Source organism: Neovison vison, chromosome 11 (genome assembly GCF_020171115.1).
Source record: "Neovison vison isolate M4711 chromosome 11, ASM_NN_V1, whole genome shotgun sequence".
NCBI lineage: Eukaryota > Metazoa > Chordata > Mammalia > Carnivora > Mustelidae > Neogale > Neogale vison.
In genome coordinates, this window is record NC_058101.1 from 161,839,804 (window position 1) to 161,854,532 (window position 14,729).

General features: G+C 46.1%; 1 long non-coding RNA gene across 1 annotated transcript; it reads right to left on the reverse strand.

Annotated features, from left to right (window-relative positions):
• Window positions 1-1,680: 1,680 nt before the first annotated feature.
• On the reverse strand, window positions 1,681-9,351 carry LOC122889749. Its single transcript, XR_006380961.1, has 3 exons — window positions 8,987-9,351; window positions 6,230-6,539; window positions 1,681-1,890 (listed from the first exon to the last, which is right to left on the reverse strand). It is a non-coding gene; the product is annotated as an uncharacterized LOC122889749 (long non-coding RNA).
• Between the last annotated feature and the right edge of the window lie 5,378 nt (window positions 9,352-14,729).

The following is a 14,729-nucleotide window of genomic DNA, read 5'->3' on the forward strand; positions in this document are numbered from 1 at the left end:
TCTCACAAGAGCTGATCATGCTTTTCCTCCTTCTCTACATCCCCTAGGGATAGCCTGAAACTCCAAATTTGAAGTCAAATATGTCATCCTGATTCAGCAAGATATGAACTGGGTGTGGGGGTTTTAAACTTCTTAAACATTGGCCTTGGATCAACAACTCATGGATTTCAGTTTAATTTTGAGACTCAGGAAAAACACATGTGCAAAAGCAAGCTTTTAGTCCAGTCTAGTATAAGGAGGAACAGAGAGTCTTGCTCCAAATTGTTGTTTGTCTGACTATTGAAATGTCATCGTCATTGTTTCATCCATGTATTAAAAATACACACACACTTACTTGGGGGAAAACCTTAATATCAGTTGCTACATCCTAATGTGATTCTGGGATCTGAGGGAGAGAAGGTTCTTTTAGCTGGAGCACAGCTAAGCCAGGCTGCTGCTGGGCGCATACGTTCTGTTTAGTTCTCACTCCTGCATTCAACATTGGTTTGGTGATAAGAGGCAACACGGAGGAAGGGGATGTTGGAGGGGGAGAGATAATTATTTCCAATGGCACAACTTTACCACGGCCTGATGCACAGTGAGAGGGAGGTGAGAAGTCTGGACAATCTCCCATCTCCCTACTGCCTCTCAAGCTTCAGGCCAACGAACGGGTGGGTTCCAGAACGCAGGCCTAAGGACTATGTTCCATCAGTCATCAAATGTGCATTAAACATTGACACTGCACAGAACTCTATTACACAGTTTAGGTATAAGAATGAGCGTCTAGGGACACCTGGATGGCTCAGTGGGTTAAAGCCTCTGCCTTCGGCTCAGGTCATGATCTCAGGGTCCTGGGATCGAGCCCCGCATCAGGCTCTCTGCTCAGCAGGGGGCCTGCTTCCCTTCCCCTCTCTCTGCTTACCTGTGATCTCTGTCTGTCAAATAAATAAATAAATAAACTCTTTAAAAAAAAAAAAAGAAAAAAAGAATGAGTGTCCAATCTATGGTTTCTTCTCATGAGGCACTTAGGCTCTAGTTAGGGAGATGGGATGTCTGCAGAAGGTCTCTCTCAGGTAACCTCCATGAAGCTGAGTGGTTCCTAGTGGCCCAAGAATGCATACATGTCTGGAAAGCCCTGGAATGGTCTCTACAGTGTCCCAAGTTCTTTTCCAAACAAAGAAATCCCTAAGATCTGTCTGGAACTATCATCAGACTTGGTCTGATGGATCATTTGATACGAAGGAACTCTAAAAAATTTTTTTCCATGTGGTCCAAACAAAGTTCTTCTCCGGCCCATCTACCCACTTAGAATGACCACATAATTTCTCTCCCCCTCCCCCTTTTTTTCTTTTGAGGGCATGGCGGCTTGCAAATAAAGCCAGTTTGCTACTGATGTATGTTGGGAATTTTCTGTGCTTCTCTGAGTCCAGACTCTACCCAAAAGGGAAGAGACTCGGCTCCCTCCATGTGGCCTAGACACAGGTAGGAAAATTGAGAGACAGGAGCAAGTGTCCAGAGCCAATGGGACTTCAGGCTGGCAAGGAGAACGCTGGACAGAGGAAGAAAGCTGAAAGATTGCTGCTTCACAGCTGGGCTCAACATCAGACCAAGACACATCCATTTCTACGCAGGCTGTCCATTCCCCATTTCCTTGGCATCATTTTTTCCCTGGTAACAAACTAATTATAACAGACCCATCACTCAGCAATTAAGAATAATTTATATTCCTTTCTCAAGGGAGAATCAATCCAGTGTCCCAGGCAGAATCCCTTAATCATTCTGTTAACTACAGAAGAAGCGGGGAGCTCCTTTTATCCAAGCCACCTCCACTATTGTCTGGCCTGCTCTACCGCCGCAGGCAGTAAATACCCTGCATTTTGCACCAGATGCATTGAGTTCTCATTCTGTAATCTGAAAACAGAAAGAAAACAGAAAGAAATTTAATAGTAGCAGGAACAGACTGTGCTGCCCTTGCTTCACATTAAATTATTCCTTGCCTCCCGGCATTAAACAATAGCGGGCAATAAAGAAAACCCCAGGAGCCCAATATTCTTGGGATTGTATCAGGATGGAAGATTAAACTCCTAAACCATTCAAGATGTCTCCGCTTTGTCCCTCAACATAGAAGCCCTTATTGCTATCCCCACTGTTTCCGAATGAAATATATTTCTGCAGTGTTACAGAGAATTTATGAGTAGCTCAAGGCCTCCTGTTTGAAGACACTTTCTTTCAAAAAGAGGCAAAGGAAAGAGAGAGAGAAAAAAAATCCAGACCTGAAAATTAGAATATACTTGCTTTGTGTGATTTTATTTAAGAAAATTTGATACCTGTGTAAAACCTAGGTTGCCCATGTCGGTGTCTGAACTAGAGCAAAGAGAAATGTTCGGTAAAATTTCTAGTAAAGCAAAACTTTCATAGAATCAAAATTTAGGCTTCCTCTCTGAAGTGATGAGTCATTGAAATTTGGAAGCTGTGGTTCATTTTTCAGTGTAAGTAGGAAATTAGAACAATATCAAATACTCCAGCCTCATTTTCACTACAAAGTCAATTCCAATCAATCTGTTCTCAGTTCAAAATAACATGTCAGGTTTGGTAAAGGTATTTCCAAATCCATTTTTCTTTGCTTTCATCTAAATTTAAATTGAAAAGCTTTCAGGTTTTAAAACATTTTTTTTTTCTTTTGTCAGAGAGAGTGAGCACAGGCCGACAGAGTGGCAGGCAGAGGCAGAAGCAGGCTTCCTGCTGAACAAGGAGCCCAATGTGGGACCCAATCCCAGGACGCTAGGATCATGACCTGAGTCAAAGGCAGCCGCTTAACCAACTGAGCCACGCAGGCGTCCCAAGTTTTTGGGCTTTAGATGATAGGTAACTCTTGAAAGCTGGAAGGTAGGTGCTCCCGGGAACAGGAGCAGTTTGGAATGGGAATGGGTGGTTGGGCTGCTGTGGGCAGGAGGAAGGAGGGCAACAGTATTAACTAAGCTTTGCAGGAGTTCTAGGAGTCACCAACCACAGTCCTCCAGAAGGCGCCCCAAGTGGAAGGAGGAGGGCAAGGTGAAAATGTTTTAATTTCTACACAAATCCTATTCAGGTATACACACCAGGAAACTACCATAGTGGCTGTTTCCCAAATCAGAACACATGTGTAAGGGCCTATTTAGCCAGAGTGGCCCCACCTTGTTTGAGCAGCCATTTTGTTGTTTATGCAACTTAATTGACCCTACCCCCCCCTCCCCCAGGGAAACTTACTTAGAAAGCAAGTCGGGAAAACCAGTGCCAGGTAACAAAGCCCAAAGACAAGGGTGGGTCAGGTCAGGTGGAGATAACAGCCCAAATGCGGGGATGAGTCAGGTCAGGTGGAGACATCCGATCAGTAAAGCGCGCACACTGTCTCCCTAGCTACCAAGGAGTGTGGGCCCCACCTTTTGGGCGCCAATTCTGACCAAGGAGATAGACTAGTTCAAATAGCTACTATGGGGTGAACTGTAATTCAATTGGCCACCCGTGTGTGACCTAGCATGACTGTGCAGCTTTCTCTGTGTGTTACAATCTCATTGGCCACCCATGTGTGGCCAGGCCCAACCACGTGGCCTTTGCTCTATAAAAGTTAGTCTGTGAGGCAGGGAGGGGTCGCCTTCTCTGTAAGAGGCGGCCCGACCGGTCCGTTTGATTCTCAGTGCGTGGCGCGAAATAAAGCTTTGCTTGGCCTTTGCTTTATATCAGTGTCTCTCCTTTGATCACGGACCTAACACGTGGTTCCCTATTGGAGACCCCAGGTGCCACGATTCCATAATTTGTGAGCACAGCTTGCTCACAGAGACAACCATTTATCCGATGTGCTGCAAGCACCAAGGACCCTTCTGCTCGGTATCCCCCCCAACTGCTGACCTTGGGACCCTCCCCATAGTATTGAAATCATCTGCATCTGAATTACTTCTGGTAACTAAAAAAAGAAAACCCAAGGCAGATGGGGTCTTACCATAAGACCAACAATAAAGTTGTTGACAATTCTCTAGCCCTTACAGAATCCATACTGTACTCTGGACTTTGGAGGGTGTTACCTTTTGGAAACGATGTCCCCTCTTTCCAGAAAAATGTATAAATACATGGAAGTTTGTAATTAACCTAAACGGTTCTCAGACCTCCAGAAGACCCCACATGAAGCTCACCCAGCTCTGAATGTCCTCTCTTCCATTCATTCTCCACTCCTGTTCAATCTGTCATTCAGTCTCCTCCATGAAATGAAGTCTTCCATGGTTTTCCCCATCTGAAGCCCTATATCTCTCACCCCTGCATTGCTGCTTTGTGTTGTCTTGGAAAGTGTGTTTTCTTCTCAGTCACATATGTCTTGCCTTCCTGAATGGTTATCTGCTCCTTGGGAGCTGGTATGTTGAGTTCTTCAATTTTGTATCTCCAGACCACTGTGTGGGAAAGAGGCACTCTGCTATGCCTCTTACCCAATGCATAATTTCCCCCCACTATGATATATTTCTGATAAGTGCACAATTTCCCCTTAACATTAGAAAACAGCAACTGATACAGCAGCTACAAGTCCATCACTTGCCCTCCCTGCACCCCCCTCCGGCAGCACGTTTTGCTATTGTCCCATAAGTCCTTGGGTTTCTATTCACATTTTCTTCAATCTTTTTTCTGTTGTTTCTTCAGACTGAAAAACTTCAGTTAATCAATTTTCAGGTTTACTGGTTCTCTTTTCTCGCCATGTCCAAAAATCAATTAAGCCCAACAGTGAGGTTTTTTTCCCATTACAGTTATCAGCGAGGTTTTCACTTTAGTTCATTTAGTTGTACTTTTCAGTTCTAGAATTTTGATTTAGTTATATTTTTTAAAATTTTCATTTCTCTATTGAGATTTTCTATCTCTTCCCTCATTAGATCATACTTTTCCTCTCCAATTTTGCACATATTTTTATTTGATTCTTTGAACATATTTATTATAACTGATTTAAAACTGTTGTCTGCTCAGTCTAACATCTGAATTACCTCAGGTTCCGTTACTATTGACTGCTTTTTTTTCTTGGCTATAAATCACATTTGTAATTTTTTTTTGGTGTGATTGTTTTATTAAATATTGGATATTTTGAATTGTATTTGTAAAGATTCCGAGTTCTGTTAACCTCCTCTAAAGAGTGCTAATTCCTGTTTTAGCAGGTGGTTCAGTTACCAGCTGATCCCCTGAACTTGTGTAAGCTGAGTTTAGTACTTCGTTATAATGTCTGTGGGAAGTCCAAGGTCATTTCCCAAGTTCTTCTACCTTAATGGTAGAAGAATCCTGTCAAATCCTGTCCCCTGTCCCTGAGATTTGTCAGGGCTTAGTTTAGCCTTTGTTAATGCAGGTCTTGAATAGGTCTTATTCTAGAATGTTTGGTGATCCTTAGGCCAATCTTGCCTACCTCCCCAGCCCCCCGCCCCATTTTTGAGAGTCAAGTTTTACTGAAACACAGCCATGCTATTCATTTATGTATTGTCTTCGGCTGGTTCTATGCTACAGTGGCAGAATTGTGTTGTTGCCATAGAGACTATATGGCCTGCACAGACAAAAATATTTGCTACGTAAATAAAATCTTTAAAATAAAGGGGGGGGGGTGCCTGGGTGGCTCAGTTGGTTAGGCATCTGCTTCTCGGCTCACCTCATGATCCTGGGGTCCTGGGATCGAGCCCTTCATTGAGATCCTTGCTCAGGGGGAAGCTTGCATCTTCCCCTGCGCATCTCCCCATGCTCGCTTTCGCACTCTCTCTTTGAAATAAATAAATAAGATCTTTTAAAAAGTATTTACTACATTGTCCTTTGCAGAAAAGTTTGCTGAGCCCTACTCTAGACTATAGTCCTTATTCCTAAGTCAAAGCCTTCCTGGTGTCTTGGCTGGTTTCCAAGGAGTGTTTCTAAAATGCTACGGACACCTGTTGATTCTTGGGGGCTTAGTACTCTGAAGTCTTTGGGAACGGCTCTTCCTCCAGCATCGCTAGATCGGTTCATTTTCAAGGCTAGAAGCCTCTAGCTGGTGAACCCAGGTGGTCCCTTCCTGTTCATTTATAGTCCAGGCCTCAGACTCCGTCTCACAGGGGAGCCCTCTCTGCATAGCTCCCTCCTTGCCCATGCCCTATTCAGCAGATTCCAGCCCTTTCAGCTGTGCTACACTCTGTTCTCTGTGTCAACTTCCATCCTGCCTGGACTTCAGTGCTCTACTTGGAGAACTGTCCCTGGCAGACAGACAGCTGGATACTTGTGGGTTTACCTTTAAGTTTTTCTCTCTCAGGGATAACAGTCTTGGGCTGCCTGTTGTCTGTCGACTGCCGACAAACAGTTGCCTGAAAAATTTTCATCCAGTTTTATGGCTGTTTGCTGTGGGAGGACTAGCCTGGGGCCAGTTACCCCATCATGGCTGGAAGAATAAATTCTCCCGGTTCTTAAAGCCCCATCTCCCTTTTGGCAGATGAGAGCTTTCATAGTCGGTGGCTGTTTCTCGTTTCTCACTTCTCCATTAACTCCCAGCTTCATGCATCTTCTCATCTTCAAAAAGGCACCAAGCTACTTGTGATCTCTGTCTGTCAAATAAATGAATAAAATCTTTAAAAAAAAAAAAAAGGCACCAAGCTCTCCAAGGGCCCTGCTAGTCATTTTCTGTTTTCTCTCAAGGGGACATCTGCAGTTTACAGCCCATTTGCAAAATGAACCAACTAACATTCCCTCAGTGCAGTGACTAATACAGCCTTTGGGACTTGTAACTAGCCCCCCCCCCCCCCCCCCCCGCCACGACCTTTCTCGACCTTTCTGGTTCCTTAGGATGATTCAGGACAATCTCCATCCCCCTCCCCCATTCATGGTTATGAGGTTTTAGAATTATACTTTACAACATCAGTTTGTGTTAACATTAATATAAGTGCTCATTTCCAAGCATGGAAGATGACCACGGTCTCCTCTACAAAATAATCGATAGACAACCCGGTTAATTCTCATTGTGACAAAGGAAAGAGGGAAAGTAAACCTTTATTTATTGGGAGACAATGATGAGTCAGGCACTCTGCTAAGCACTTTCACATATAAAATATCATTTAAGTCTTACAGCAACCTTGAAGAGATGGTGTTATTATCCCCATTTAAACAATTTTTAAATTTATTACTATTTAAATTCACTTAACATATAATGTATCAGAGGTAGTAGTCACTGATTCTATTATCCCCATTTTGAATAAATGAAAAGTGGGAGGCTTTGAGAGATAAATAATTTGTGCCAGCTCCCGGTAGACCTGGAAGCTGTGTGGGTCTCTATGACTTTGGAACAATTTTCCAGACACCAGACAACTCAGTGAAGAACAAAACTGGCTTTTCCCTCCCTACATGCACAATTCATAAAGCTGTAAGCTTTGTGATTTACTCTTGTAAATCTGTCCTTGGTTTAAACTGATTTTACTTGCATATGAATGCTGAGGAAAGGGAAATAGTACACAGGATGATTTCCTCTCAACTGAAATTAGGCCTTCTGCCTCCAGAAGGACAAGTCAAGAATAGAAATAGTAGAAGTGTAGGTAGTTCAGGAAGCCAAATTTTCACTCCCCTTTCTTTAACCTCAATATTTATAAGAATGAATATCAATGAAGCACCTTCTGTTTGCCCCTGTGCTAAACACTGCAAACCCCTCTGATTTCATCCTGTCAGCAAACCTGTGAGGGTTGCGTTATGGCTAAGCTTTGTCTTCAGATTAAAGCAATAAAGTCGGGCGCCTGGGTGGCTCAGTGGGTTAAGCCGCTGCCTTCGGCTCAGGTCATGGTCTCAGGGTCCTGGGATCAAGTCCCGCATCGGGCTCTCTGCTCAGCAGGGAGCCTGCTTCTCTCTCTCTCTCTCTCTGCCTGCCTCTCCATCTACTTGTGATCTCTCTGTGTCAAATAAATAAATAAAATCTTAAAAAAAAATAAAAAATAAAGCAATAAAGTCTGGGGAAGTGAGTAGTTCGTAGTAGCCCATTATGAGCAGAATCAGAGTCTGACCCAAACGACAAGATTTTCATCTGTGCTTCCAAACCCCTACACTGCACCCATTTCTAACTCCTTTTATCCTAAAAACTGATTCCATAATCTTAGATTTCCTGTAATTATAAACAACTCCTAATAGTCTTGATCGCTTAGCCTCTGTGCCCATAACTGTTTTCCTAGACTATGGAAAGATTTTAAAATAAGTCTGGTTCAAATTCAGACCTTGGTACCCTCCCTGAAACTGAGGAAAATGATGCCTCCTATGCCAGAGCTCTGAGGGTTAAGAGCATGTGAACACAGAGAAAGGGCTCAAATGCCCATTACTTACTATTATGGTAATAAGCAAGCGCTCTGAAGATACAAGGATGACCCTCTATTTAATTTTATCTGCCGCGACTGGCAGGGGCGTGTGTCGCTGCTCACAAATAAAGCCTTCATGTATTATGGAATAACGCCGCCTAATCTCTCAAGAAGGAAGATAAGGCAAGCAACCACACACCGCTAAATGAGTAGCCTTCTCCTCCACGATGCCAAAGTCAATAATATAATCTGCTCGGGGCATGTGCGAGACCCACAGGAAAAATCTAAAGTCAGTTGTGGAAATTTGATAAGAAAAGCGGGAAAACAAACTGATTCCTGGACCAGGGAGCGGAGCTGTCAACAGTTGAAGTGTGGCTCTCATTCCAAAGAGCTGTGAGGACGAGCCATTCATCCCGAGCCCTGTCCAATCGACCAGCAAAAACTGGCGCGAAGGCACGGGAGCCTGGAAGACTGGACCTGTTCAACAGAAATCAGGGTGGAGAACTGAGGTGGGGGCGGGGGCAGGACTGGCAACGCGGGGACTGCAGGCTCCGGGCGTCCCTGCTCCCTAGCGCCGCCCCCGCGGGAGCAGCTCGCGCGCTCTCTCCTGTGGACAGCGCTCCCTGGTTCAAAGATTCCCGCTAATATGGAGGGCTGGGCAGTTTAGCACACCGTGAGATCCGCACACCCGGCCCGTGGGTACCCAAGGAGAGAGTTCTTACCCATAACCCGCTCAGAAAGCACAGTCGCCCCGATGCTCTGGCCTGGCGCCAGGCGGCGGCGTCCTCAGTAAGGGCGGGCCGGGCTCTGAGCGATAGGAGGTCTTTGGGACCCGCCTCCTCCTCCGCCAGCGCAGCCGTCATCTCGCCGTTCTGCCTGGAGAAACCGCCAAGCAGAAGAGTAGAAACTTCACAAAGTTCCTTAAAAGCCTCATTACTAAGAGGTCCAAAAACGTGTGTATCTAAGTGGGAGAGGACCAACAAAATCGTGGGCGGGTTAGCACACGTTTCCCAGGACGCTGGCGGTACTCGCGGCGTAACCAGGAGCCTGAGCCCGCCCGGCAAAAGGGTGGGGTGCCCTGAAAAGAAGAGAGGACCTGGAAACGGGCAAAGGAATTCTCTCTGGGGAACTCTCAGGAATAACTTTAAAAGGGACGGGAAAGATGCTTCCTGCAAACCACGGAGTGTGGTCATTAGATGGGGAGACACAGAAGCCCAGGAATAAATCAATGTTAAAGTGCAAAAGCTACAGCAGCAAGGTTAGTGTAAGGCGCACCCGGGACCCCAGCCTGGGGGAAGCGCTTTCCCTCTCCCGGCGCCATTTCCCCAGCTGTAAAGGAAAAGGGATTACGGCCCGGCTGAAAGTCTGAGCCCTCCTTCTGAGTCTAGAATGACTTTCAATTGCGATGAAAGGTCGGTAGTCTTTCTCCCAGAAAACTGCGCCTGTGCTCAAATATACATCAGGTGGGGTGCACTCTCAAAGGGTTCCTGCAAACCCCGCCCAAGGTGGCCTACGGGGTAGAGGCCAGACTCCGGCCGCCAACTGGAGCTCCTTTCCTGTGCCAGTCACAAGAGGACCCAGAGCCCGCACTGCGGAGAAGGAATGACTCAGCATCCTTTGGCCGCCTGGAACGGGGACTGGTGGGGGGTGGGGGGACTGGCACGGCCCTGAGCCGGAGCTTCTCGAGGCTTGGCGTTTGGGGATGTCACCCCCAATCCTCATGTCTCCTTTGACCGTCTCTTCTTTCTTTGTCCCGGCATGCCACCGGCTCTGGGTGCGGTTCCCTGGCCATGCTCGCCGCGCCCCTGGATTCGTTCAGGTCCAGGGCACCCCCTAGCTGGCTCGCCCCAACCCGCAGCAGCTTGCACCCCCCAGGTCACTGGCGGGAAGAAAGTCCACCTGCCCCACCCATCCATGGGATTGCCCTTTATCTCTCTGCGATGCCTTCTGACCTGCTCTCCCTCACCCGCCGGGTACTAGTGTTTTTTGTTTTTTCCCCCAGGCAAGTTGCAGCGGTACTGAACTTTGCCCGAGGGACTCGGGGCGCGGCAACCTCCCCGAGCCCGCGCTGGGGGAGCCGGCTTGGGTGCGGGCGCGGGCCTCCCACTCTGGGGGAAGGGGCGGTTATGGAAAACAAAGACCTCCCGCACATACTCTGCATCAAACAGCTCAGTTATGGGGATCCGCTCCACCCCACCCCACTTCTGCTTTTACTGCAGGCGACGCCCTGGGAAGCCTGTAGCCGCCCTGCTCCCTCTCACCAGCAGGGGCGCTGTCGGGGAAGGCAAACAGCGCACTCCGCAGTGGGCTGCTGGGGGTTGCCGAGGAGCCTTCTTCCAAAAGGAAGGCATTTGGCCTTTTAGAAAGACGGCGGTGCCCAGCATGGGACGTTCTTTGCACAGCTGCACAGGTTCATGGAAGAGGGATCCCGGAAAGCTTTTACAAAAGAAAGACGTGAAAACTGTTTTTGTTTGTCTCCCATTGGTTGCAAGGCCAAAGGTCTCATTGGCAGTCAGCCTAATTAACAGAAAATATAAGTAAGGATGCTGCCTTTCTTCCTTCTAAATTATGCCACTTTCTAGCTCAGCCTGCTTAAATATTTATCCCAGGGCCCACCCTTGATGCAGCCAAGGATCAAGAATTTATGGAAAAACTCTATATCCCTCTGTTCCTACCCAGATCCATGAGTCCTCTGACTTCATTTCTTTTAGGCGGGGTCCCAGGCCTCATGTCCCCCTTCCCTCTTCCAGGGCTTTGTATTGTGTCCATCACCTATGCCTAGCCAAGAAAGGGTGATTCATTCTTTCGTTTTTACATAGAGCAAGCACTCTCTTCGCAGCCCATCCCCTCAAGCCCCCTTTTAAACAGAGAAATTTGGACCTTTCCTTTTCTGTCACTAACTTGGACATTTTATAGTTCTACCATTCTTTTCATTCTTTTCTGTCTTGAATTGGTTAATCGCAGACTCTTCTTTCCTGCATTGCTCTGAAATGATTGCCTAATGACATAGCAGAACCATAAACCAAATGGGTGTCCATGACAAAGCAGAAGCTCTGTGCCTGGGAGACTCCTAATGAGACGCAATTTCGGCCTCTGGCGAGACCTGCGGATGAGATAATGTCTCTGGCAGATACAGTGAACTTGGGCTGTAACCTGTTAATGGCCAGACCCATTCAGACCTTTGTGGACTCTCCCCAGCACCACTGTGAGGCGCACTGGTGCCTGTCTGCTTTCTTCTGCTGCAGTTCCGATTAAAATATGTGCCTTCTGAGGACAGTACAGTCAAGATTGCAAATTGGACCCACCAAAGTCTATACTGTTCATGAGAGACCGGGTACCTGGGTCTCAGGCAGGCATGTAAGTCATTTTCCAGTACTACACAGTAGAGACGAAGGTGCTGCAGAAAAGACTGCGCTTCCAATACTCCTCCCATTAACGGGAAACACGGCCCAGGACCTTGGAGAACTGATTCGTCCTGTCCTTTGCCTAATAGGAAATGGGGAAATTAAAAGGCTTCCTAACTTTAGAAACCAAGGCTCAGTTCTCTGTGCTGCATCTTTACTGCAGTTCAGTTCTTTCTTTTGCAATCAAGAGCAGGATGATGCTCTTTTATCACACATGCACACAAATGCACACCCAAGCACCTGCCTTTTAGGAGGATCGATATACTAAGGCATTAATATCATTTAATACTTTATTTATTTTTATTGAGATTTAATTAATTTATTTATTTGACAGACAGAGATCACAAGCAGGCAGAGAGGCAGGCAGAGAGAGAGAGAGGAGGAAGCAGTCTCCCCGCCGAGCACAGAGCCTGTTGAGCTGGGCTCGATCCAAGGACTTTGGGATCATGACCTGAGCCCAAGGCAGAGGCTTTAACCCACTGAGACACCCAGGCGCCCCCGTTTACTATTTTAATAGTAAAAAAATGTGAATTCTTTCAGTATGACAGGTGAGGAAATTCATGTCTTGGAGGAAGAAAAGAGTTGCATGGAGAAGTGAGTGGGGGGAAAAATTGCTGCAGTGAGGTCTCTTGGGGATGCAGTTGGCATGGGGGTGGAGGAACTGGGGAAGCAGGGACGCTAAGGGGCAGCAAGGCAAGAGGAAATGGAGAAGAGTGTCCTGCCTAATATACAGTCTGGCTGGAAGACGGACGTGGCAGTCTTCGTTCCAGTCTGTGTGCCGCTCAGACAATTGCTTCGGACACCCCAAGATGTATTGTTTATGAGCCTTCAGCCACTTCGTCTTTCTTCCTGCCACTGAGGAGTGGAGCCGGGGAGTGGGGGGCCATTATGCAGCAGGGAGCTGCACACTTAAGTAAACACCCCTAGCTCTCAATTTAAACTGTCCCAGTGTCTGACATTTTGATCCATCTAAAAGCTTTCTTCCTAAGTGAGCCTGGTGCAGGCGGTGACTTGTCAGCTCTAAGGAGTGAGCTAAGCTAAGAAGCATTGCCCCAGTAAAGCAGTTGCATTTAGATTTGCAAAGTGGGAGCTATGCAGGGCAGCTGCGGGGGGGGGGGTGCTGATGAGGAAAACGGCATATGGGCTTCAGATTCTCAATATTCATGCCAACTTTTTCCTCAGCGATTTACTTAGTCCTTTGTGTACTCTTACGGAGTTTCTATGCATCAGAGTTTTATGGGCAATAGTGCTACGCTTCTGTCAGCTCTGCGGCTTTATGGAATCAGAGGGACTGAGGGAGGCATGTATAGGATTTAAGAAATATGGGCGTCCTGACCATCTCTTACTTTTTCTTTTTCTTTTTCTTTAATAAGCATAAAGGCAGTACACCAATAATTCAAGGATATTTATCCCATAGTCATCACTTCCGTAGTCCCCTTGGGTCTTGTAATGTCACCCCTCTGGCTAAAGGAATCCATTTGCTCCTAAACGATGTCTTAAATTTTACCCTAATTCCATGCTTTATGTATAGGGTTTATTATGGGTGGAGGAGAGAAATAGATAAACCAGGTTTCATGTATAATATGGCCATTAAGTTTGTTCAGATTTTGCTTTGTCTAGAAATGTGGTTAAATATGAAGACCATTTGATGATTTTGTGTTTTCATGAAATGAGGGTCTGAGTGTACTCAATCACCACAGTTTCCAGAAAGAACTTTTTTTTTCCCCCAGAAAGAACATTAAGGAATAGAGATGCGGCATCAGAAATGGCGCAAAGTATTCAAATAACAAAATCCTCTTTCTATGTATTTCCATCTTCATAAAAATGGCTCTTTTAAGAAATGAAAGCTTTTAGTTAATGAATTTAATTAAAGAGTTTGGATATCCTATTAATTGAGAGGAAAAACAAAAACCATTCAATTAAGGTAGAAATAGATTTTCTCTTCCTTATTAATTCTTAAACAGCAAATTGCCAACTTGGTTCTAATACATTCTAAAAAATGATACGTCCCATTCAGGGCAGTTCAGAGCAAAAATGTGAAATCCTCAAAGTTTCTTGTTTTGGGCGTTTTCTGGCTCTGCCAATCTGCCCTTTCCCTGCCCTTTATCCTGTCACACTCCCTTCTCCTCACCCAGCCAAACCCTTACTCAGGAAAGACTCTCCTATGAGTCACTTACACCTTCATGGGCCAAAACACATCAGAATAGAAGCCAGGGGCTGGCATTTTAAGACCTATCTGCTTTTGAAATGAAAAGGTTCAGATTCCAGAACTTAAAATATTCTGAATCATCAGAGGAGACAGAGAAGGTAACTGGGAGACAAAAATTCCTCCCAGAGTACCTTGGAAACAGTTCTGCTGAGGATCAGACTGCTGGGCCAGGTACAGAGGTGTGATCTCCTCTGATGACCTGTGATGGCCCACACGTGCCTACTGCCTACCGGTGCACGGCTGTATTCGTGAAGCTCTGAGAGTCTGGGAGACCCACACGGAGTCCCCTCGTGCACTCACCAGTTGCTTACTTTTGGGCAAGACTCCATCCTCTCCTCTACAGTGCAGTGTTGGCAACCGTAGAGAAAGGATGAGAAATAGCCACACACAGTGTCCACCACGTGATTCCCCTCAATCATTCTGGACAGTATCATTTTTCTGTGACAAATGAACACAAACCTAGGACACCAGGCTTCCTGTTTATATACTGGTTTTGCCTGGGTTTTCTTTCTTTAAGAATTTTCTCTTCTCGGGGCGCCTGGGTGGCTCAGTGGGTTAAAGCCTCTGCCTTCGGCTCAGGTCATAATCCCAGGGTCCTGGGATCAAGCCCCACATCAGGCTCTCTGCTCCGTAGGAAGCCTGCTTCCTCCTCTCTCTCTGCCTGCCTTTCTGCCTACTTGTGGTCTTTGTCTGTCAAATAAACAAATAAAATCTTTAAAAAAAAAAAAGAATTTTCTCTTCTCTTCAATTTGCTTTTTTCTTTCTTTAAGAATTTTCTCTTCAGGGGTGCCTGGGCAGCTCAGTCGTTAAGCGTCTGCCTTTGGCAGGGGTCATGATCCTAGGGTTCTGGGA